Here is a 25,152-nt window from a genome sequence, read left to right as displayed (position 1 = left end):
AGCAAGGCCTTTAATTTACCTAGGACTCAGTGTGCCCATCTGTAAAATAGAGACAACCAGATAATTATGAGAATTTAATGGGAAATGTATTTACTAATACTTGCAAGCTCCAGAATACGCAAATGTGAATTCATGTTATTATCAGTGGCTTTTCACACAGCCAAAGGGCATATTCCTTTTTTCTTTTTTTTTTTCCCCCCCCATAATTGAACAGGCTATTTCTTAATCTTAAAATATCCAAACACTTCAATCTAACACTATTTTATTAGATCTTTACCAAAGGCGTATTCCTGATTGACTTATAAAAAGAATCAATCCGTATGTAAACACACACATACTCACACAGCTAAGCCAAGGACTGCGAAAAGGAAATAAGTGCAATATAAAACAAAACTCCTGACAACAAGTAGCTTTTATTCGTCACTCTCTGTAACAAGGAACCAAAGTCAAGTGCCTTTGGGTCTAGAAAGAGAGCACAACAGTATGTATGCCTGGATGTATAATGGTAGTATACGGAGGAAGTTCAGGGAAAGGGAGGAGAGGGTATGTTCCTTTAGAGGTGTTCAAATTCCATTTTAAATTGGTTGTGCTGGCAAACTCATAGTTGTGGCCTGTCAGAGAGTAGCCCACATATGGTTAAATATATAAAATGAAAACATATGGACTGATCAGAAAACAATGAAAGGCCCAATTCAGTAGCAGACTAAAATTCAAGACCCGAGAATAAACTGGAGCATTTAGTAGTCAAATGGAAAAGAGAGGACTAGCCAGTTACCCTGAAGACTGAATCATACCTAGATAGATGGGAGGAAGAGGGAGCAAATTCTGAGAACCCAGCATCCAGCATGGAATGATTGAGTTTTCCTTAAGGGCCATCATTCCTTAGAAGATTGAAGATTGTTGAGGATAAGCAAGAGATAAAGTTGGAAGGTAAGACACAAACATAAAGAAGATTGCAAAGAAACATGGACAGTATGTGGTTGGGATATAGGGTGCCACTGCATATCAGGGCAAAGAGATAAGCAAATGCATTTTCTTTTCTTTTTAAATATTTATTTATTTTTGAGATAGAGACAGAGCGTGAGCCGGGGAGGGGCAGAGAGAGAGGGAGACACAGAATCTGAAGCAGGCTCCAGGCTCTGAGCGGACAGCACAGAGGCCAACAGGCGGCTTGAAGCCACAAACCGCGAGATCAGGACCTGAGCTGAAGTCGGTCGCTTAACCGACTGAGCCACCTTGGCAGGCACCCTGGCAAATTCATTTTCTTGCTAAAACCTTGCAGCAAGAAAACTGTTACAATAGAAATGCTGAGGACTAGAAACCAAAAAAGGACAAATATTTCAACATGGGAATTTATTTCAAATGAATAACTTATGAGTGATTTATTAAACAATTTTTCTGACTTTGATTAAATCGTGAAAGATGTTGCAATGACTAAAGAAATCAGGGTGGGGGTTAACTGAGCATCTTGTAGTGTCCACCGTACCCTTTGGGGGTACCCCAGTCTATGGTGATCTGCACCCTTTCATCTTTGAGCTGTTTTACAACCCTGTAAGTGATAGAAAACTGATTACAATAGAAGGTACTTGATAAAGATTTGCTGGATTTAAATCAAAATATGGGTATTTTAGTTCATTTCTATGTGTCTACTTTTGAGATCTTACTATGAAGAGTCCATTAACCATTTTCCCTTTTTTATAACAACAGCATAAGAAGGCTGGATTATTAAGGTCCTAAGAAGGTTGCTATAGAGATCCAGCTGCAAAGTGGCAGGGCCTGGATCAAATCAGAATGGAGGAGAAAGAGCAAATCTGAGTAAAACGTCAGAGAAAGAAAATTGAGAATTTGGTGATAAACACTAGAAAATGTGATGGAAGAATCTAACATGACATCAAGGCCTAGGAAAATTCAAGCAAAACTAATGTGACATCACTTTAATGTTCTGGGAGGTTAATCTTCCAATAATGAAAGAAGACAACATTTTTAGGGAGACTAATAAAAGAAGTCAACATTCTAAATCCAGAGGTTCTCAGGATCCAGCCTCTTCGTTTCACAGCATGTTAACTGATTTTCAGAGAAATTAGGTAGCCCGATTGTTGCAGGATTTTTTTACCTCAGTACCCAGGGTTCGTTGTCTTGCCGCATCCAAGAATGAAGAGGTGAACACAAATGGGCTGCAGGCACAAATTACTAGAGTAGAAGATTAGAAAGTAAGAGTAGTATGAAGTACAGAGAGGGGGCATTGGAAGGTGAATACCCCCAACCATAGGCAAGGGACTCTGTTTTATAAGGTTCTGGTCAGCATTCATTTCTCTTCCCCTTGTTCCTTCTCAGGTCCTACCCTTATTGGCTGGATAGCTCTAGGTGCTGGGCTGTCCATTCCCTACTGGCTCTATTCCATTGTATGAGGGGTGGCTATGGCCACATCATTCCTTGTGGGTCATACGTTTTATGGTCTACGACTTATTTTTAGTTACGTCTTTTGTCAAATTCCTAAGGGGAACCTAAGGGGGGTAGGTGGTGTCTGTTACATTCTTAGGAGGAACCTTACACCCCAGGAATTTCCTGTGGTCAGAAGCTCCCAGCATTGTTCCAAAATATGTGTTTTTCCCCACCTAGGGACCTAAGGTCCTATCCTTTCCCTCTCTGCCTATTTTATCCTATCTTTTCCTATTGTAAGATTATACAATCCAGCTAGCGCCAAGTATAAAGCATCTAGACTGTCTGTCCAATGGTCTTCTTAATAAACATGCTTTCTCCCCAGGAACACATCTTTGACTTTTGTGTTATTAAGGGACTTCCTTCACATCAGTCTTTCCCATCTACTCCCAGGTAATAAAGAGGACACCAGAAGCAATTATTCCATACTCATATTGTCATGCTGTGTTGTGAACACATTTCTGACTCTATCAGTGGTGGACTCCTTCACTGCCCTCCTTCTGCATTAGATCAGCATGTTTTCACCCATCATCTCCCTGCTGGCCTGGATCCATAGAAAGAGCAATGTGATTCTTAACATCTGAGATCACAGTGGTCATTCTCTTTGTCTGTTTTCAGACCCATTCTCCACCTCTTTCTGCCTTGCTGTGTGCCCTATGCAGTAGACCCTTAGAGGATGTATTACCCACATTTCTTGTTTTCTCATTTCCAGTGGGTTTGGCTAAAGGAAGGCATGGGCAAGAGATCAAAGCCTGGGAGGAGAAAAGGGATATTGGGGTAATTTTCTCCTTTCCCTACAACCACATTCCTAGCCTCTGACCTCCCCCAACACACACACATGCTAAGTCCATGTTTTCTGGCATTGCTTGTATGCCTTCATGACTATGGCCCCTAAGAGTTGGCGCTTTACCCATGGCTCTCCTTATTAGGCTTTAAAAGTTCATTACTCCCTAAGGGGTAGTAACAGCTTCCCACTGCTGATTATCTTGGTCTCCCGCATCTCACTTTCTGACTTTCTTGTCTTTGCCCACACCTCTGTAAATCAGTCCTTTCAGTAAAGTCTTCAGTTGAGCCATCTGACTGGAATTGTTTCAGGCTGGAACACTGGTGCAGTCACCATTCAATAAAATGCGACATTAGTCAACTCTAAGTTTAAATATAAATTAAATGCATATTCACATAATAAGCACTTAAAACTATTTGTGGAATAAAAGGTTAAAAGGCTCAATGTTTTCTTAAATTCTTAAATTTTTAAACAAAATCCTGAGGCCTCCTTATTGCATTCACATGTATTCTTTAGTGTTTACCACATTCTTTTTGCTTCCTAAAGTCTTTCATCTTTTTTATGACAACCTGATGAATCATACATCTGTCATTATTATAGAGAACCTCAGTGTAATAGGAGGTCTAAGAATAGCATATGTAGTAACATAAAATTACACAATACACTGCCTCATTCAGGACCATGCAATCACATACGTCAGTTCATGTAAGTGGTCAGGGGACCACACAGACTTCCATTCTCAACTAGTAACTTTTTAGCAAACTGCCTACATATCTCTAATAGGTATCTCTGGAAATAGTATCAGGTAAAATCACCTATAAAATATTTAGACCTAGAAAATCAATTTTCACAACTAAACCCTCTGATATATTGAGTTTCTGGTCAGCTGATTAGAGAATCAACATACTTCTAGTACATTCATTTCCTTTTTTTTTTTTTAATGGAACAATATTTGTTTCTCAGTATACAGTGTGGATTTAGTGCAAAAGTTACACAATACGTATACCCCATGGGGATTTTAACAAGAAGAAATAATTCAAATAACAAGGAATCTAAAAACATTTTTGTTCAGGGTTTTTCCACTCCACTTTGTAACTTTTACAACAAGGGGTAGAGGATATTATCCTGCAAATGGAATAAGAAATGAGTTCTCACCCTGACTCCTTAACTGTAACGATGTATAAAAAACTTTTCTGGGTTAACATTTTCTCTAAGACAGTTGGATTAGAAATCCATTAAGATCCCTTTCAGGGTTTGCTATACTCTGTCTATAAGTTGACATTCTTCTCTTTACTGTCCCAGCAGGAAAGCCTAAGGGTTTTTTATTTTCACAGGAGGGAACTGCCTAGGGACAAAGGAGGGAGGGGTTGAATGTCAGGAATGCTGCTTTAAATCCTAAATATGCCAAATAACTACACTCACTCTTTCAGGACTAACACCCTTCTTTCAATTAGTTGTGGGTGGCCATGGGCCACAGAAGGCATGATGGGAGACCTTCCTCAGACTAGCTCTGTTCTCACTGCCTTTTAATAACGATGAGGTAAGTTTCATTCTGCCTGTTACCGGAAATCTGAGAAAATGCCCATAGATGTCTTCAGATGGTACCTGGATCTCCTTGTGATCTCCAAGGGGTCTATGTCCACCTTTGACCTCATAAAATATGGAATTACTTCACCAGCCTCTAAACTTTAGTCCTTTCAACATCTAGTAAATTCTCTCTGAAAACAGCTACTTTTGGTGAGTTTTCAGCCATCACTTTGACTGATTTTAGTCACCTGTGAGTATTCATTGTTAGTGTTCCTGTTTCCTACCTTGACTGCCATCAGTAATTGGTCCCCTTCCCTTTAATCTTGTAGAAATAGTCCTTGCTATTCAGGAGTTCTAGTTCACAGCTTCCCGTGCTTGCCAGGTAGGAAACGAGGGATGACTAATTTGTTTTCTAAGAGGGACTGGGGATGGCACACAACCCTATCTCCATGGAATCCTTGGAAGTTGAACAGTTACCATCCCTTTTCCTAAGGGCATTTTACCTGCTAGTTTCTCCATATCAAACACACGCCTGAAATACAATAGGAGAATAGGAAGAATCTGGTGGATCTTCACAGAGCAGTAGAACAAAGGGCAGGAATTTTAACCTTAACTTAATTTTTCGTCATGTACCACAGAAAGGTTGGCTACAGATCTTGGCAATTGGCTCATAAAGATCTTTTTCCTTTCCTCCTTCCTTCCTCTTCCCACTCAATTTCTCTCCTTCTCTCTCCTTTATAATTCTCCCTCCTCTTCTTCCCTCTTCTACCTACTAATCTCCTTTCCCAAACCCCTTCCTTAGAAAATTTCCCCCTTCTCTTTTGTCTTACAAATTCAAGCTTCCCACTCTTTCTTTGAGCTAATGAAGTTCACATGAAAAAGAGATATGCTTCCTGTTAACATCTAAACCAGTACCCTAGGTGAAAGGATCTCGTCCTCTCAGCCATCAGGAATGAGTGGAGAGATCTGAGAGGATGCTCTGTCACTCTCAAATCACACACTCTCTAACAAGCAGATGGTGAGGTTTTCAGCTGATCCTGTGGTACGTGACCCTGATACACAGTGCCTCCTTTATTACTGCTCTCTGATGACACACACAAACATGGTGGAGACCAATATTACAGATTTTTCAAAAACAAACATAGGTCCTGCTAAAAGAATAAAGCATGTCCTTGATGATAATGGAATTTTCATTAAACTCACAAAAATATAATTCTTCGTAATCCAAAAGGATGAATTATTTGAAATTCTATGACACCTCCTAGCCGGCCATTCACCTTATGAAGATGAGTTGTAAAGAGAAAAAAGCAGACCCTGTCTTACTCATCGAGAAGCATAAGATCCTCTGGGGAAAACAGGATTCAGAAGATCAAAGTTACATGCAAAAGGGACTTTTACAATCACTAAAATGAAAAGATTTTACTAGAGTAAAACATAAAAGGTGTTTTGCACATCCCAAATTACTAATAATGAGACATTAAAATTCATTTCCATTTACTGTCCCTTTGTTCACTAGATAACAGCCTTAGATTTTCTCTTACCAACACCTTCATCCAGATTTTTTTAAATTTTTTGTCTTGGTTGCAGAAAAAACACACGCCTAGAAGTGTTTTCATTTTCTAGGATCTGAGATTCCACACAAATGTTAATGGGTGTTTGATACACGGTTTAGAGTTATTAATATCCTCTGTAATCTCCCTACAGTCCTGAAAATGAATACTTTGTTGGAGATGGAAGAATGGAAGGTATCTTTATGTAATGCACTCATTTATGCTAAAAAGGTATTTTTCAACAGGCTTCCCCAACATTTGGGGTTATAGAATCTTAGCTCAGGTGAAGATGACATCACACTAAAAGGTTTGTATTTGTTTTTCCACAGAACACACCTAAATTCCATTTTTCTAATAATCTCACGAGTGCAGGTCTAACACTCTGGCTGACCTTTATAGCCCCGAGACTTAATTGCAGATCCTCTATTCTTAAACTCTGTTGTCTCCTTCATTTCTCATTGCTATTTCCAGGTTTTTCTTCCTCTTTTTCTAATTGTTCCCCAACAGAAACATGATTTGGTCATGTTTTGGTTGAATCAAAATGGTCTTAGCCACAGAAAAGTAAATAGAAGTAAATCCTGGAATAAGTGTGTCTGCTGAGTGGAATTATGTAACTTACACTCCAGTCTCTGCACAGGGACAAGAGGTACACATTACACAGAAGGTTGAGAAAGGAACTTTGACATTAGTTTTCATAAAGGGGCCCAGGGGAGAGAAAACCGATGGAAAGAAATGGTTATTATTTTAGGGCAGCTGTTCCCTGCCCAATCACTTGGACAAGTTTTAAGCCCTTTATGAAAAATGGTTCAGGGCCAGAAAATAGGTTGCTATTTTTTAAGAGATGCTGGGTAGAAATATTGCTGTTCCTGGACTGAGGTGACACAGGGCAATGCAGACTTGGAGAGTGTAATTCCTCCTCGTCTGCGCAGAACTTAGCACATCTCCAGCCCTACGGGGATGGGCGGCGTGAGACACAGACTTGGACAGTGTCCTTCATGTGCTCATTGGTGTTCTTATAATATTCCCATTATGCACTTTGCCACCAACCATATTGGTGCTACACTTCTAGGAGCTTCACAGAGAAGTCAGAACAGGAAGGAATGGAGTTGATGGACGCCATCTGGTAATGCAAAAGACAGGTGTGTGAATTCCCACAAGGGCACCCCTGTGGTCCAGGAGAAACACCAGAGGGAACTGTGTGGAATTTCTGCATATGCAGTTGGTAAGACTAGACATTTGAGCTATGAAGATTAATGTGATTTCCTTTGTGTCCATATATAGTTTAGGACTGGTGATATTTAGGTAATAATTACCTACCGACAAAGAGGGTTCCAAGTTGAGGAGGAGTTACTCTATCTAGGATATTTCTGTATGAAAATTAGTTGGAGCCTTTAAAAACTTCTCATAAATGAAGTTATCACTAGGTCCAATTTAAACAGTTTATGCAGGAAAAATTTACAAAAACTCAGGGTTTTAGCTTTTAAAAGGCAATCAGAAAAAAAAAATGTCAGATTTTGAGTAACCGCTGAAAAAGCTGGAAGCCGAGTTTTACCTGAGAGACAATGATCTAATTGGAAAAATCTGCCCAAGGGAAATGACTTTCAGAAGGAAAGTGGAGCTGCAAAAGAAAAATGTTGTATCAGAGGACCATTGCTTCAGGTTGCGTATTTTGAACACTAGAAAGAAAACTTTCATTATTGATAACTTCATGATCAGGGACCTCCCTACAAGGCATCGCTTAACAGAGTTAAATAAAGAAAGGAACAATGAACCCAGTATTATCACTTGACCGTGATTAAATGCCAGAAAAAATAAAAAGGAATTTTTTGCATGCTGTTAGGGCATTACTGTGTTGGTAAACCTTTGCTGTTGATAAGAGGGCATAATGTTAAAGAATCCATTTTTGGGAACCAGATTGCCTACATTTAATTTTTTTCTCCATCAGTTTCTAATTGGATGTCCTTGGTTTTTTAGCTGTAAACTAGACATAGTAATAGCATCAATTTCACAAGTTTGTTATGATGCTTAAACTAACACATGTAGAATGAATGGAATGTGGCCAGATAAAACAACATTAAAAAAATATTTCTTTAAAGAACAATTATGAATTGTTTAAATAAGTATATGTTAGACTTTTAAAAAATGGTTCCTTTATTATCAGCAAGTGTCTTTACTGTTGTGTTTTCATATTAATTAATTAAAAAAGGACATATGCCCACTTTAATCAGACTCCCTTAACTCTGATACAATGGAAAAGTGAGACATTTTAAAATATATCTGGCCCAATGAAGAAGGTTAATAGCCAAGACATTGGCAGTAACTCATAAGCATGTATTCTTGAGTGATGTCACGTCCTAAAGCACTTGCTCATCTGCCATTACTTGGGAACAGTAGCTTATGGCAGTCAAAAACCTGAAACTTCCACATGGTCATGGTTATGAACCAGGAAATAGGGAATTAAGCAGAATCAGAAAAGCAGATGTTGACTCTTAGTCAGGAGTCAGTACAAGACCTCACAGAAAGATGGAATGACTCATGGTTCTGGGCCTCTTAGAACAATGGCCAATGTGACTAACATGTTAACAAATTAAATGCCTTCTCCAGGGTAGTCAAAAAGAGGTCTTGGATTTCCTAATGGACATTTCAGTAAGCAAGACTGAGGTAAGGCAGAGAGAGATCCCAGAAGACTGAGACATTGGGGATTGCAAAGATTCTCGGGGTGGGAGGGAAGATAGGAAAATAATTCTGTAAAGCTGCCTTATTTACATTTTCATGTCGTCTGACTCTCTAATGTGCCTTGGAATCTAAGTTAGTACCAAGCAAATGAGGAGGAATCCCTGCTCTACAAAAGCTATTAGTTTGCTAGTTAGCTAATAATTGATAGACGAATGGAAAGATAGCTTATAGATAAATAGGTAAATATATATCATTTAACATGCATAGAGATCATCAATTCAAACATTAAACTCAGTAAGGAATAGCTCTGCCTTACTGATTTTCCATGTCACTGTCTCATAATTTGGGGGGAAACTCTCACCTATTATCCGCCTGCAGTGTTTTTGAGTGATGAAATGCCAAGCACTACGCTAAAAGACATGTATGCATTGCCAAGAGATTCGTGCGCATTCTGCAAATTCAAAGTGCTATTATTATCCCCATAGTATACATGGGAAGACTGAATCTCAGAAGGTAAAAGTTCATCTTCCAAAATCAAACAATTCATACATGAGGATTTGTGATTTCCAACCCAGGTCACCCTGATTCCCTCCTGAGTGCTTAGGCTTTACCAGAAGCTACCCTCAAGTCAAGTCTTGAGATTTTGCAGTGGATGCCACCTGGCCAGCTTCCAGAAACCCACATATGGCACCAATTCAGTAAGAATATCTGGAGTGGAACTCAGACATTTTTAAGTTTTTAAAGTTCCCCAAGTGAGTCCAATGTGTGGCTAAAGTTGAGAACACTCCTCTATTCCATTTAAAATTTCATAGCTTTGAATTTTTTCTTTACCTAAAATTTCCACAGAGAATCACGTGGTCTCCTATTTTCATAAATGAAAAAATATTTTTCTTGAAAATTTATGTCCAAATGCATGTCTAACTATTCTCAAAACTCTGGAATGCTCCTAGAAAGCCTAATCCAAATGCTTGTTTCCTACTTTCATTTTTAATTAGTTCATTGCTTTTTATCTCATGGATCAGAGTATTTAAATACTTAAGTAAGTTTACAGTGATCAGTAGCATGAATGATTAAGGGTTGAGAATTTGCATCTGGCATGTTAGGTTTGTGTCAAAATTAAGTAGCATAGAAAGGAGTCTCAGAATAATGCCTGCCACATAGTAAAACACTCAATAAATTTTAGTTATTATCATTGTTATTTTGTGCATGACAAGAGAGTATGTTCCCCTTTGTCAGGTGTATATTCACTTAGTGGTAAGGATGTAATCATATCTCATATGTGCCAACTCTCCCCAAATCTAAAAGGTCATTGTTTGCTCATCAGAACTAGGCACATCACGATCCTGTCACAGGGCTGGCAAACAGAAAACCTACCGCCAAGTTTCTTTTACCTTCGCCGTTGAAGGTGAGCCTCAAATACTTGGTCTGAACCAATTCTTCTGATCTGCCACTATTACTGCCCACTTATTTTGTTGTCTTCGAACAGCACTCCAGCAATTCTGCTCCACTCCCAAGTCGATACTGTAGTAATTAAGACAAGTTCTAGGTCTGGCGTAGCACATGGAGTTTGCTACATGGTCTGGAGCCTCCCCCAGGGTCAGAATGTAGGGGGGACCTTGCAGTGGATACAGTGGTGAGGTTGCAGGCTCTCAACAGTACACACTCAACAGAACTTTGACTCAACTGACACAGTAACATTTATATCATAACCCTACAAGGGCTTTCAATTTAGTAATGAACACTACCATATATTTGGCAGGTAGACTCCTTTTTTCTGCTGCCATTTTTTTCCCTGTAGATCTCAGCCTAAAGGCTATGGGATTTTTTTTTTTAATGAATGACAGACTGTTTTGTATACATCTCTTCTTATCTCTGTGCTGCAGTATATTTTGCTTACGCCATTTATTTTCTTCCTTTTTCTGTTTCTGTCAACACATGCTATTCCATTTCACCTCTGAGAGGTACATCTTTTAAAGATGGCCAAGAAAATTTTAAAAGAGAATGTGAATTGATGATCATGTACAGAAATGATTAGTTAGCTTTATTTTGAAATTTGAGAACCGTAGTCAAAATTCCCATGGAGACAAAGATAGGGATATTCACAGAGGACCTGGTCAAGTTCTAGAGGCCATCCAGAAATTCCCTTCTTTTTTTTTTTTTTAATATTTATTTATTTTTGAGACAGACAGAGACAGAGTGCGAGCAGGGGGCAGAGAGAAAGACACAGAATCGGAAGCAGGTTCCAGGCTCCAAGCTGTTAGCACAGAGCTTGATACAGGGCTCAAACCCATGAACCATGAGATTGTGACCTTAGTTGAAGTCAGACCCTCAACTGACTGAGCCACCCAGGCGCCCCAGACATTCTTGAACAGAGAAAGTCTCGAGTCTATGCAAACAGACAGTGGAGCATAATATCGATACAGGACATTAAACAGCCAAATGTACTACATTCTCTCAAAGTTCAGATGCACATAGTAGCTGAGGGATGTCTGATACCATCGCCTCTGTCCAGATGGCCAAGGCCAAGACCAAGGTGGCCTGCTCAGACCCATGGCAAAAGCCTGTCAGTCTGGGCTCGTCCAAAAGTTTACCAAAGCAAGATGGGGAAAAAAGCTCCCTATTACTTGAAAATTAATCACTTGGCATTGGGGATATTTGTCACACATCATAAAAAACAGTACCAAGGAGTAAATTATGCACATTTGGAAAACACACCAAGCATTAAATTGTGCCTCAGTGTATTAACATGTCTTGGTAACCTTAAACACTTTGCATAATTTCGCAAATTGCCTACATCATACACAGTGAGTGGCTTGACTTGTTTACATATTTAAACAAGAGATTCTCATTCCAGCTTTATATGATATGATAATGTCATCTCCATTCGTATATGTGCATTAACAGTCCTTGCAATTTTATACTTCAGTGCCCATTCTCTGGAGGTACACATTTGTATGATACTGTAAGAGAAGACTTAAAATCTTATTATTCTAGTACTCACAGTCAAAATCAGATATTGACCACCGTATCCTAAATCACACCCTATCTATGGTTTGTACTAGGTGTCATAGGACCCAATATTTTTACATTTCAGAACAAGAGTGGATATGACAGAGTTTTATACTAGGGTGGAGCTGAGCTGTTACCTATTATTCTATAATGCAAGAAATTTAGACCCATGTCAGAGCTAGAAAAAAAATCCCTCTCAGTGTTCTTCAAACACTTCAAATGGTATGGCCTGTTAAAAGGAATCACACAGAACCTCAGTCTCTTCCATTCTAAATGGAATCATATCAAACCTCTTCCCTCAGAAAATTCTTGTAAGGTTAAAATAATGGGACATAAAGAAACATCAGATAAATTAAATGGAGATTTATAATAGTAACATTATTGCTGGCTCTAGTAATAAAATAGCTATCTGATATTTCCATGAATGTTTTTTTTTTCTCCAGCTTCATTAAAGAATCTTTAAAGCCATAATTATCTAAATAGTATAATCACTTCTCGGCCTTTTGGCTAAGATCAAGCATAGTATCTAAATAATATAGCCATTATAATTTATGAAACTTTTGTTTCTAATTTTTTTTTTGAGAGAGTGCATATGTGTGCATGAGTGGGGGAAGGGCAGAGGGAGAGAGAGAATCCCAAGCAGGCTCCCTGCCCAGTAAGGAGCCTCAACCATGCTCTGTTGCACAACCATGAGATCATGACCTGAGCCTAAATCAAGAGCGACTGCTTAAGCAACTGAGCCACCCAGGCAGCCCTGAAATTATGTTTTATGAAAGGTTTGCCCACCTGATAGATGTTAATTTGCAAGTCATGTTTTTTCACGTGCTCAGCGATATGCCTTTATCCCTTACTGTAAACTAAGATCACAAACAATTTCCTACTAAGAGAACATGGTGTCCATGTGGAAACTTGATCCTAACAACTAGGACCTTATAGTCCTTCAGGGTCTTCTTCTGAAGATGTTATCACATCCACCTTACTGAGGAAGGGACTCAGTCATAGAGAGTGGGGATTAGTACCAAATCCCTCAAGTTTCTAATTCAACTGCTTTCAACAGCTCCTCAGAACCTCTCAGATCCACTGCTTCTCTCCCCTTTAGTTTTACACTTGTAATTACATTATTTACGGTCATCAATTAACTTGCCAAAATTTCACCTTCATTGCCACATAAATAAACGGATAAGTAGTCTTTAGTTCTTAACAGAGGCTAATAAAACACTGTCAATTTTTTGCCAGTGGTTTAAGATATCGAGAAGTCTCACTCCACAGATGCCTGATCCATATTTTCTCACTTCTTGGAACTATGTTTCTCTCTCTATGCCAAACAGCAAGCCAGAAAGCGAGCAACTGTGCATGCTATGACTAGTTTTTTTGTTTTGTTTTTTTAATTAATCTATTTATTTTTGAGACAGAGCTGTCAGCATGGAGCCCAAGGCAGGGCTCAAACTCGCAAACCCTGAGATCATGACCTGAACTGAAATCAAGAGTAAGATGCTTAACCAACTGAGCCACCCAGGCATCCCATGACCAGCTATTTACCCAGCAGTGTGAACAACATGTTGGGAAGTCCCTTTCTGTGCCAATGGCTTTAGCTTGTGCAAATCCCAGTTTCTAGCCTCAGTGTCCTCCCATGGATATGTTAGGGAGGAATCTCTCAAAACAGTTCTAAAGACATTCCAAATCCAAAGTGTTATCTGAATTCTCCTTGATATCCTACTGGATAAATTTGAGCAACAATTTTAAACTTAGCAAACAAAAATGGTTTCTCTTCATAAAATTCAGTGATTAGTCAAATTATAGGGTGAAAAAAATAGGATGAGATTTCAGACATTCATTAATTGATTTTAATGTTATTCATTCATTCATTTATTCATGTGTTCAGTTTGGACAGGAGGCGTAACAAAGTGATTTGATTTTCACTTCTTATTCTATGGCACTTTATTATGATTGGTCTGTACCCAGCCACCTGTTCCTGTTTCCTCATTTTCCCTTCATCCTCCATCCCAAATATCACTCCTCTTCCCTCACAGGCACCCAAACTGACACGTCTTTTTTTAAGTTTATTTATTTTGAGAGAGAGAGCGCATGTACACATGAATAGGGGAGAGGCGGAGAGAAAGGGAGAGAGAATTCCAAGCAGGCTCCGTGCTGACGCAGCACAGAGCCCAACACAAGGCTTCACTCCACAAACCGTGAAATCATACCTGAGCCGAAATCAAGAGTCCAACGTTTAACTAAACGAGCCACCCAGGCGCCCCCCACACTGACACATTTAATGTATGTCCCTCTAAGCTATCTTCTGTAAATTAATTTACCTGTATGTATGCCTGTAATACTTATAATTTAAATGCTTATAATTTACACAAAATGATTGCTCTGCCTTTTTCAACATAATATTTAGATCTTTATTTATTTTAATTTTTTAAAGTTTATTTATTTATTTATTTTGAGAGTGAGAGAGCATGAGTAGGGGTGGGGCAGAGAGAGAGGGAGAGAGAGAGAGAGAGAATTCCAAGCAGGCTCTGTCCTGAAAGTGCAATTTGATGTGGGGCTCGAGCTCACACACGGTGAGATCATGACCTGACCCGAAGTTGGATGCTCAACTGACTGAGCCGCCCACGTGCCCCTCTGTTTACATTATAATATGCAGATCTATATCATTCCTTCTGACCATTGAACAGTATTACAAATGTTTTGTAGTCATTCACATTTTATCACCTACTACTCTGATGTACTTGACGATTTAGGGACCGTGGCGCTATGACTACAGCAGGCATACTAAACAGACTTGTCCTCCCTCGGTGGGGATTGGGAATTGGGCAGGGGTTGAAGAAAGATGAGAGTAGAGAGACTATTCTTTTTAAACAGAAAAGAAAGAGGAAGCCAAGTGTCACTCATCGGGGCTGCTGTAGCCAAAATGGAGAGAGGGGACAAGAACATTTCCTGAGATTCACTACTATAGTTAATCCACTCTGCTGTAATTTGTGTGAGTCCTGCCTGGCCTTGCCCATTAAGCCCACCCTATCTAGTTAGGCCAAGAAGTTAACATTTAAGCTTCTTCCTGAACCATCTTCATTTTCCCTTTCCCAATCTGTTTGGAATTCCATGCCCCATATTTCTGACCTTGTCTTCTACCTACAACTTCATGCATGCACTTTAAATCTGACAGCTGAATGGGTATTGAGGAGGGCACCTTTTGGGATGAGCACTGGCTGTTGTATGGAAACCAGTTTGACAATAAAATTCATATATTAAAAAAAAAAAAATCTGACAGCTGATAAAGTTCCAGCCAGACTCACATAATCCCCCTTGATCTATGATTCACATTCACCCTTCAGACCACTGCATTGAGCCGCTCCAGGAAACAAGGAGATGTCTCAAATTCAAGCTTAAAGGCCATCACCGGTATTCAATATTTCAGCAGACTTTGCTGTAGTAAAAGGAATAGAAAAATATGGATCAAATAAACAAAATTGATAGTAATTAGGTGTCAAGGTTTGGGAGATATGAATGGTGAGATCCCATTCCTCTAGCAAAGAAAATCAATGGGTAGTACATTACTTTCCAAATATCTGATTAGCCTACCCTAATTGGACTATCACAAATCCATGAGAGATTTATTACAATACCCCATATTTCACCTTTACTGTCCACATAAGACAATGTGATTAATTGTCCTACATTTTCAGTCATCCTTAAAAATTTTCTAAAAATGAACTCATTTCATTGTGGTATTTCACCAAGGATTTTTCCTCCCTGGGTTTTTTTCAGTAATGAGGCTATACCTGAAAATAAATGCAGTAGGCGCTAATACAAAGAACGTTACATAAAGAGAAATTTTATTAGTTTTAAGTGAGCAGAGGATGTAACACTTCTCTGATGTGATCTACAGGAGACATTCTAGCTTCTTGTCACATATGCAGACCCTGTTTTGAATATGAAGAGTACAGTGGGGCGCCTGGGTGGCTCAGTCGGTTGAGCGTCCGACTTCGGCTGGGGTCATGATCTCGCGGTTTGTGGGTTTGAGCCCCGCGTCGGGCTCTGTGCTGACAGCCCAGAGCCTGGAGCCTCTTCGGATTCTGGGTCTCCCTCTCTCTCTGCCCACCCCCCCCCCCTCCACTCACACTCTGTCTCTCTCTCCTTCAAAAATAAATAAACATTAAAAAAAAGAGAGAGAGTAGAGTGATAACCTAATGCAACATGATCAGAGTTCCAACTCGGTTTCTTTTCACTTTTCCTAGAAATTTCAAACCAGATTATAAAGGTTTGTAGACTATGAATGTAATGTAGTTTTTATTATTAGATAGATGCTGTTTAATTTATTATAGTCATTAAATATCAAATCACAATTACTGCAAAAGACACATACATATTTTAAAATATGTACATGCGGCATGCAGAAGAAAGGAAGAATTTTAAAAATATGAAATCAAAAGAGGAATTAGGAAAAACTTGCAAGTGGCTATTGCTATTTACCCATCTAGATGGGACTAAAATATCAATTATTTTATGACTGATGCAAATAAAATACAAATTTAGATCATGTTTTAGTATTATTCTCTTGGATTTTTTCTATTCATTCTAAGTGAAGAGTAAGAAACTAATTCTGAGCCCTCATTACTTCTCTGTCTGCTTCAGTCTGTGCTCTGTCCTGCATAATATTTATCTTTTACCTTCCCCTGTGATTACAAACCAGGAAGGTTTTATTACTAAGAGGACAAGGCTAATCTTTAGCAAATCTGTTTAAACTGAGACATAAACTTGTCTGTTCAGACCCACGTTCCCTCACTCTCCATCACGTGCCCTACTCTACGGATGCTTCTGTTGACACAGAGGGTTTAGGAAGAGAAATTCCACTTATTACTATCTATTTGCTTGATCCTACCCATCAGCGGCCTAAAAAATTATATAGATGTTTACCTAGTTTTCAAACACAAATTCTTGAACTCAGATGATAAGGTAGCTTCAGTAGTTGCAGAAAAGAGATGGCCTATGATGCTGTATATGCTGAACTGCTAGAAGCCTAAGCAGAGATATTCATCAGCATCATACATACTTCACACAATAATCTGGGGCCACACACATTTACCTTTCTATCAGATTCCAGCAGGGATAGCATTAAGATTCCCAGAATGTCGAGACAGAAGTATGCCAAATGATATGGAACGGGCCTTATACAAAAACCCTTGGGACACAGTAGGCTTGGATTGGGGTGCCTGGGGATCTTGTCAAGAATGTAATGATTAATGCTCTGGAGAATGCTTCCTAAGGATACTGATGTTCAAATGAGAAAATCGATCCAAACATATACAATCTGCCGGTTTGGGAAATAATGAGATTAAAAATAAAATTATCAGTTGTGCAAAGCATGACCAAGATATGAGGAAGATTCTGAAGCCTGTGCCAACAATATATCTGGGACTGTCAAGTTCTGCAGGTCCTCTGATCCTGAATATAAGGTCATTGTTGAGCAACATGGAGACTGACTATAAATCAACCAAGAATGAATGAAAACATAGGCCACCTCCCTGAGGTGAGGAACAGAGATTCTATTATGAAATGCTCATCTTCCATTCTCTTAGTGGATTTTAACTCAAGGTACTTTAAAATATACTTATGCCTGTGTCCCACCCCTAGAGATTCTGACTTAATTAATCTGAAGTAAGACACAGACATGTAGGTTTTTAAAATTGCTGAGAAGTTCCTAGTATGGATTGATTCCTCACTTAAATAGGGAAGAAGAGTTATAGAAATTCCTGCAAGTAGTGAAGGGAGTGACTTCTTTGGTACAAATGTTTCAGAGATGCTTTCTTCAAGTTGTAAACCACCGGCCATCTGGGGAGGAACAGACTATAAAAGGACTGACACAGGTACTTGCTTGCAAACCTGTCACAATTGGCTATTCCTGAAAGCATTATCCATACTTGGAGAGGAGATGCCCTACTGAGGCTGTACTCTCTTGTCTGTCATAAAGCAGACACAGAAAAAACAGCCTCAAGATCTCAGGCTTCTGTTATTGAGAATAACTTTATTATATAAGAATATTGGGGAAGGAGTGCCAAAAAGGATTGACTATTTAATATTTAGACTATTTATTTGTGGGCTTTAATTTATACCCAGAAATTTAATAACAAGAAGGGATTCATACTGATTTTTATGTTGCTGGCGTTGTATTTGTGGTACTTATGTCATCATGGGTCACCTGCACAGTCTCTCGTAAGCTATTTTGGAGCGTATAGCTGAGCATAATTTAACATGAAAAATAGAATAGAGAAAGAATTTGGGGCTCAGATTCTATGCTGCAATGGGTTAAGAGGACACAGCAATGGGGATACAGGAGGACCCAGATCTTCTTGCTACATTTCCACTGTGATGCCGAACAGGAAATTTTTACTCAACAATTCCACATTCTAGAGAAAAGTGTCTATATTCTTCTTCATCCTATAAGTCACTCCTCCCCAAGACAGTGAATAATGACTGGCTCCTGTGACCAGTGAATTCTGCGGAAGTGATGTCAACTCTACTCAGCCTATCTCTTGCTTATGGCCCTCTGAGCCCCAGCATAGTTGAACTTGTTCACACAAGTTCCCAGATACTGGGCAAACAAAATGCATCTCTCCCAGTAGGCCCAACCGGGTCTCACTCTGTTTCGTCTTCTGTGTCTGACACTCCACGAAGAACAGGGTGAGCCCCACTCTATAGGCTTATTGTCTTAAAAGAGAGCCTTGGGTCACCCACCACATTGTACCATCCAACTTTACCAGCAATAAAATCTGATACATTAACTTGCCTCATTTTGCTGCTTGGGTCAATTTTTCAATTTGTAACAATGAAGAAAGAAAGATGAAAAAGTGAATAATCATGTTAGGACCCCCAAAACATTGCTAAAAGTAATTAAGTGAAACTAGCAAATAATATGATTCCAATGTCCCCATCACTAAAATGTTTTCAAGTTCAAGTGTCTATACCACTAAGATTTGCTTTGAAAGATCCGTATGTATACACATAAATGTGTGCATGTGTGTGTATGTATATAGAGAGAAACAGACAGACTGAAGGAGAGCACTCTCAAAGCAGTTCATAAATATATGTGTATTATGTACACATAATATACATATGCACATATATCACATATACCATATATATAAACTATATGAGTATAATACATATATATATACATGTGTGTATATATACATTAAACCAGTTTATCAATTAGGCTTATGAATTATTCAAATGTAAGATTCTTTACTTTGAAAATATTTTCTCACAAACTCTAGGAATCCTCAGTGAATTTATAGCATTTTTCAAGAACATAAGAATTTTAGTGAAAAAAGCAAAGAGAAAACAAATAAACAAATAACTCTAATTTATTCACCATAAAATCTGTAGCATGTCACTTGAAATCAGTTTCCTTTGCCTGATCTGTAAAAAGAAATAATATTAACAGATGCCCTATCAAAAACAATTATTTCAGGGTTTAAATAAATTGAAAAGAATCAAATCCTTATGTGAAATTCAAAAGACCATGTGATTGTTGTTGTATTTACTTTCATTAAAAATAAACAAGAGCTTAGAATAAAAACCAGACTCTTCTTCCCAGCTGTTTGTGATCTTATCAACCATTGACAAATTAGAATGCGATTTAATAAACTTATCTCAAAAATTACATGCTATTAACAAAAGTTATATTCTCATCAAAGTTGTGGTAGCATCTGCAAACGCTTTTAACCCATTACTCAACAAATCACCTAATACCTAATATGTATTTACTAGCGCATGAAGGCACCGTGAAGTTAATGAGGTCAGAACACAGGCCCTAGAGCTGGACAGCCCTAGCTCAAATCCCTTATTAGTTCTGCAGCTTGACTGCTTTCCTTAACCCCCTGTGACTCAGTTTACTCACATATAAAATAATATCTACCTCATAGGGTTGTTTGAAGGACTAAATTTGATACGTATATATTAACAATGTAATACAGTACCTAGCAGATAGCACTCCTCTTATTATTACTAAAGAAGTGTTTGTTATCTTGTTTTTTGTTAATGTTGCTTTTCATTTATTCCAAAATGTTATAAATATGCTTAAAATGCTAATGTCTTGATAATTTTGCTGCAGTCTTCCTTCCTTGAACATTTCTGGCAAATCTCAGCTTAAGTCCTAATCAGGCAATGAAAAAAAAATACATATAATAGCTCAGAAAATATGACCAAAATTAAAAAGAAAATGAAAACCAACAATTTATCTAACCAAATATTATCTTGCTTTTTATATCACCAAGTAGCACACCTGACGTTTTTCGTTAAATTGTCATTTTGAAACTTACATGACTAAATTGAATAGCTCTTTTGGCAGCTTATAGGCAAATCCTTAGATGCTGCTTTGAATGGCCAAGTCACAAGTCTATATATCAGTCCACTTGAGACTTTATTTTAATCACATACAATAGATTTATGATCCCTTTGATGCCAAATAAGCATTTCTGAAATCCTAGAAGATCCAAGCATCTGTCTTGTCTAAAAGTAATCACATTAGCACACTGATGAATAGTAAAAGACTTCTGCCAACTTATAAGCATTATACAGCAGAGAGAGAGACAGCCTCTATCAAACTCCTAAGAATATTGTTTTATTACAATTTATGGTGAATATACCTAATGTGCAGATTTTCCCAACACAACTTCACCCAACAAGATAGTGTATATTATACAACAGAGCCAACATCTACAGCACTATTCCAGTTTCCAAATTCATTCTTAGAAATCTAGAACTAGCTTTAACAGGTACTTATCACCATTTGCAAGTTTCAAAGCTTGGAAATATGAAACAGTGGATGAGTTTATGGACCTTTTACCTTAAAACCTCATGTTCAGTGATAAATGACGATAGTGTGGCTACACTTGAAATCAACTATATCTTTGGATTCAACTCAAATACTCCTACTGAAGTTAAAAAATAAGGCTAAATTAATAAAATTTTAAACACCAAGTCAGACCAGTGCTTTACTATACCTAATGCTGATTATATCATTAATAAACCACTAGGGCTGTCTTAACAAAAAAACACAGACTTAAGCCCCAGGCTTAAACAGAAATTTAACTTTTTATACCTCTGGAGGCTGTAAGTCCAACATCAAGGTGTTGACAGATTTGGTTTCTCCTGAGACTGTTCTATGGGGCATACAGATGACCATCTTCTTTGTTCTCACGTAGCCTCTCCTCTATGAACATGCACTCCTGGCGTCTCTAGAACACCGGTCCTGCTGTCCCTAAGGACATCAGTCCTCATGACCTCAATAATTACCTCTTTAAAGCCCTTTCTCTGAATATAGTCATATGGAGGGTTAGGGCTTCAATATATAAATTTGGGGGGGAGATAAATTTTAGTCCACAATATTATCTCTTTTGCAAAGTAAAATGTTAGCAGACAATAAGCTCATTTTATTTTCTCCCAAGTTCCAAGCTTCAAAATATCAGTGCTGATTTATACCACCCATGATAAAGTAAAAGTCATAAGCTTAGGATTTGCTAAGAATAGTAAAAGAGAGTTAGGAATAAAGATATTAAACCAGAAAAGAAAAATTTTAATAAACCAGAAAAGAAAAATTTCTAATTAATCAACCAATATTTTTATCTGGTCATACAAAAGAGTCATAGAATTTAAAGACAAAAAAACATACTGATGTAAGGTTCCAGAATATCAACATAAATATCTAGTTAGTATTATGGGAGTAGATATCTCAAGGAAGATGAAAAACCAGCATAGGCAAACAGTACCCAACTTTAACAAACACTAAGTCTGGGGCACTATGGATGGAAATGCTTTAAGCCATATACACAACCCTCCAAAAAAGAAAGTCATGCATACATATGTACAAAATGCTTTTTGAGCATAGACCCTCCCCCTTAAAGTTAACAATATGCAATCACATTTGAATCCATTATTGAATGCTTTTGTGATTTTTTTTTCAAACAAGTGTTTCTCAAAATACAACTAATAAAAAGTAGTAGTTTGCGGAGAGAAGTTAAGGTGGCAGAGAAGTAGGGGGACCAGGCTTCCTTCATCCCTCAAACACAGGTATCTATTGAGATCAGATCACATGGAACACCCAGGAAATCAATCTGAGGACTGGCAGAAGAATCTCCATGGTTGGAGGGAGACAGCGTGGCAGGACTAGGTGCATGGAAGTGAACTGGGGTAGAGAAAAATGGCAGTTCCACAGAGGGGCAGGAACCCTTTCTGTGGAGGGACAACATACAGGGGGGTGTTGAGAGAGTGCAACACTGGGTTCACACAGAGTAGAACCTCTCTAGATCATGGACTGGGAAGCTAGAAGTACTGAGTGTTGCAGGGTTTTTTGCAAAGAGTCTTTGGAGCTCAGATTCTGAGGTTTTGGAAGTGTGCAACTTTCTTTGGAGCAGAGCTATGGCATGCGCTCCTAGGGAGGAGAGAGCTGGCCCCAGAGGGCATAGCATGGTATAGAGATCTCCAGGGCACACTGGGAGAGAACATTCCCCTTCCTGGAGTATTTCTGGAAGAGGTATACTGCCTCCCCAAGAACAAAAGATGCTGCAGGCACCAATAAGAGGCCTTTTGTCAGCAGGGGACGGAGGCACGCTCAGAGGGAATACCACCTTTGCTGATTTTAGTGGTGTTACACCATAGATTCCATGCACTGCACAGGCGTGGGACTGTTTTTCCAAGGCAGACGACTTCAGACACAGTGCAGAGAGGCTCTGCTCCAGAGCAAGTGGAGTAGGCCTGCCCGGTGCCAGATCCTTTAAGACTTTGAGTTTTGATACCCAGCCACATGACAAAGAAAAAACGCAAGAGTTGTGGCACAGAGTGAGCTGACTGCCCTCACTATTCTGTGAGGGCTGCTAGAACAGTGAGGTTGGTGAGATCCCCTGTCCGGGGATGAGAGATTGGGGTGGCACCATTTTCCCCCCAACACCAATACGGTGTGACTTCAGAGAGCAGCACAGCAGCCCCAGTGGAGGCAGGACCTATTTACACCAAACCCAGCCCCCCTGTGACTGGCAACTGCTTAAAATTGGGGCAAGACTGACTCTGAGCTACCATATTGGCCCTCTCCTCCACAAGGCCAGAACAGGCAGTACCCTGCATGTATAACGTGTACTAAAAATTGAGTGCTTCAAAACAAAACCACAGTTCTGGTGAAGATAGGACCAGGTTTAATTTTTTTTTTTCTTTTTTCTCTTTTCTTTCTTTTTTTTTTTCTTTTGGAATCAGGCTCATCGTTTCCCATGTGTTTGTTTCATTTCCTTTTTTTTTTTTCTTTTTTTCTTTTTTGGGGGGGAGGGATGAGGCTTCAATTTTTCATTTCTTTTTCTTTTTCTTTTTCCTGTCTTTTTCTCCAGATCAGCCTTATAGTTTTTTTATTCTCTGGGTCTTTTTCATTCCCTTTTTCTCTTTTTTTTGGAATCAGGCTTCCTCCCTCCCCTTTTTTTCCCCCAGGCTTCTTCTTGTTTGTTTTGTTAACAAACAAGTCAAAGCACACCTAGCTAAAGGTCCAAACACTCCCCACTGCAAACAAGGAGGGGCTCTGCAGAGGACTAACCAGTGGGAAAGAGCAGCCAAAATGCAAGAGCAGACTGCACGCAGCACACACCAGAAACACTTCCTGAAGTACCAGGCCTGGGACAGTGTATAACCCTTTGTTAATATAGCAGGTCTCTCAGCTACAGGAAACCTAACAAACAAGCTTTTGAAACACATAAAAACAGAAACAGCCAACATAGCAAGATGGAGAAATTCTCCCCAAAAGAAAGGTCAAGAAGAAATCACCACCAGGGACTTGCTCAAAACAGATATAAGTAATATATCTGAACAAGAATTTAGAACATCACTCATAAGACTACTAACTGGGCTTGGAAAAAAAAACATAGAATACACCAAAGAAACCCTTGCTACAGAGACCAAAGACCTAAAAACTAGTCATACTGAAAACTATTCAGGCTGAAATAAAAAATGTTATTATAAATGAGATGCAAAACCGACTGGATATAGTCACAACTAGGATTGAAGAAGCAGAGGACAGAATAGGTGATATAGCAGATAAAACTATGGAAAATAATTAATCTGAAAATAAGACAGAAAGGACACTGTTAGATCACAAGGGGAGACTTAGGGAATTTAGTGACCCCATAAAATGAAACAATATCCATATCATAGGAGTCCCAAAAGAAGAAGAGAGGGGGAAAAGGGCAGAAGGTTTATTTGAACAAATAATAGCTGAGAACTTCCCTGGATCTGGGGAAGAAAACACACATTCAAGTACAAGAGGCCCAGAAAACTCCCCTCAAAATCAAGAAAGACAGATCAACACCACAACATATCATAGTGAAGCTTGCAAAATACAAAGATATAGAGAAAACTATGGAAGCAGCTAGGGACAAAAGGTCCTTAACCTACCCTTAACCAAGGGTAGACACATAAGGTTATCAGGAGACATGTCCACTGAAACTTGGCAGGCCAGAAGGTTGTGGTAGGAAATATTCAATATGCTGAATGGGAAAAATATGCAGCCAAGTATATTCTTTATTCAATAAGGCTGTCATTCAGAATAGAAAGAGAGATAAAAAGTTTCCCAAACAAAAACTAAAGTTCATAACCACTAAAACAGCCTGCAAAGAATTTTAAGGGGGACTCTTTGAGTGGAGGAAAATTTTTTTTTAAAAATTTTTAAAATACTAAAGCAACAAAGACTACAAAGGAGTAGAGAATATCACCAGAAACACCAACTTTGCAAGTAATACAATGGCTCTAAATTCATATCTTTCAATAATCACTCTGTATATAAATGGATGAAACACTCCAGTCAAAAGACATAGAGTATCAGAATGGATAAAAAACAAGATCCATTAATATGCTGCCTATGAGAGACTCATTTTAGGCATAAAGTCACCTGAAGATTGAAAGTGAGGGGATACAGAACCATCTGTCATGCTAATGGATGTCAAAAGAAAGTCAGAGTAGCCATACTTATATCAGACAAACTGGATTTAAAACAAATACTCTAGGGGTGCCTAGGTGGCTCAGTCAGTTAAGCATCTGACTTCAGGTCAGGTCATGATCTCACAGATTGTGAGGTTGAGCCCTGTATTAGGCTCTGTGCTGACAGCTCAAATTCTATGTATCCCTCTCTCT

At 38.7% G+C, this 25,152-nt stretch overlaps 1 long non-coding RNA gene and 1 pseudogene across 1 annotated transcript in view; one reads left to right on the top strand and one right to left on the bottom strand.

Moving 5' to 3' along the window:
- LOC132683191 (uncharacterized) overlaps positions 1-25,152 on the bottom strand; it is a 213,452-nt gene that overhangs the window by 100,175 nt on the left and 88,125 nt on the right. The window lies entirely within an intron of this gene.
- Positions 12,473-12,560, top strand: LOC144612844 (U2 spliceosomal RNA; annotated as a pseudogene).

The sequence above is a fragment of the Panthera onca genome, chromosome C2 (assembly GCF_046562875.1).
Source record: "Panthera onca isolate mPanOnc1 chromosome C2, mPanOnc1 haplotype 2, whole genome shotgun sequence".
NCBI classification, from domain to species: Eukaryota; Metazoa; Chordata; class Mammalia; order Carnivora; family Felidae; genus Panthera; species Panthera onca.
The sequence above is the reverse complement of the archived record's forward strand: the minus strand, read 5'-3'. Positions and strand labels throughout refer to the sequence as shown.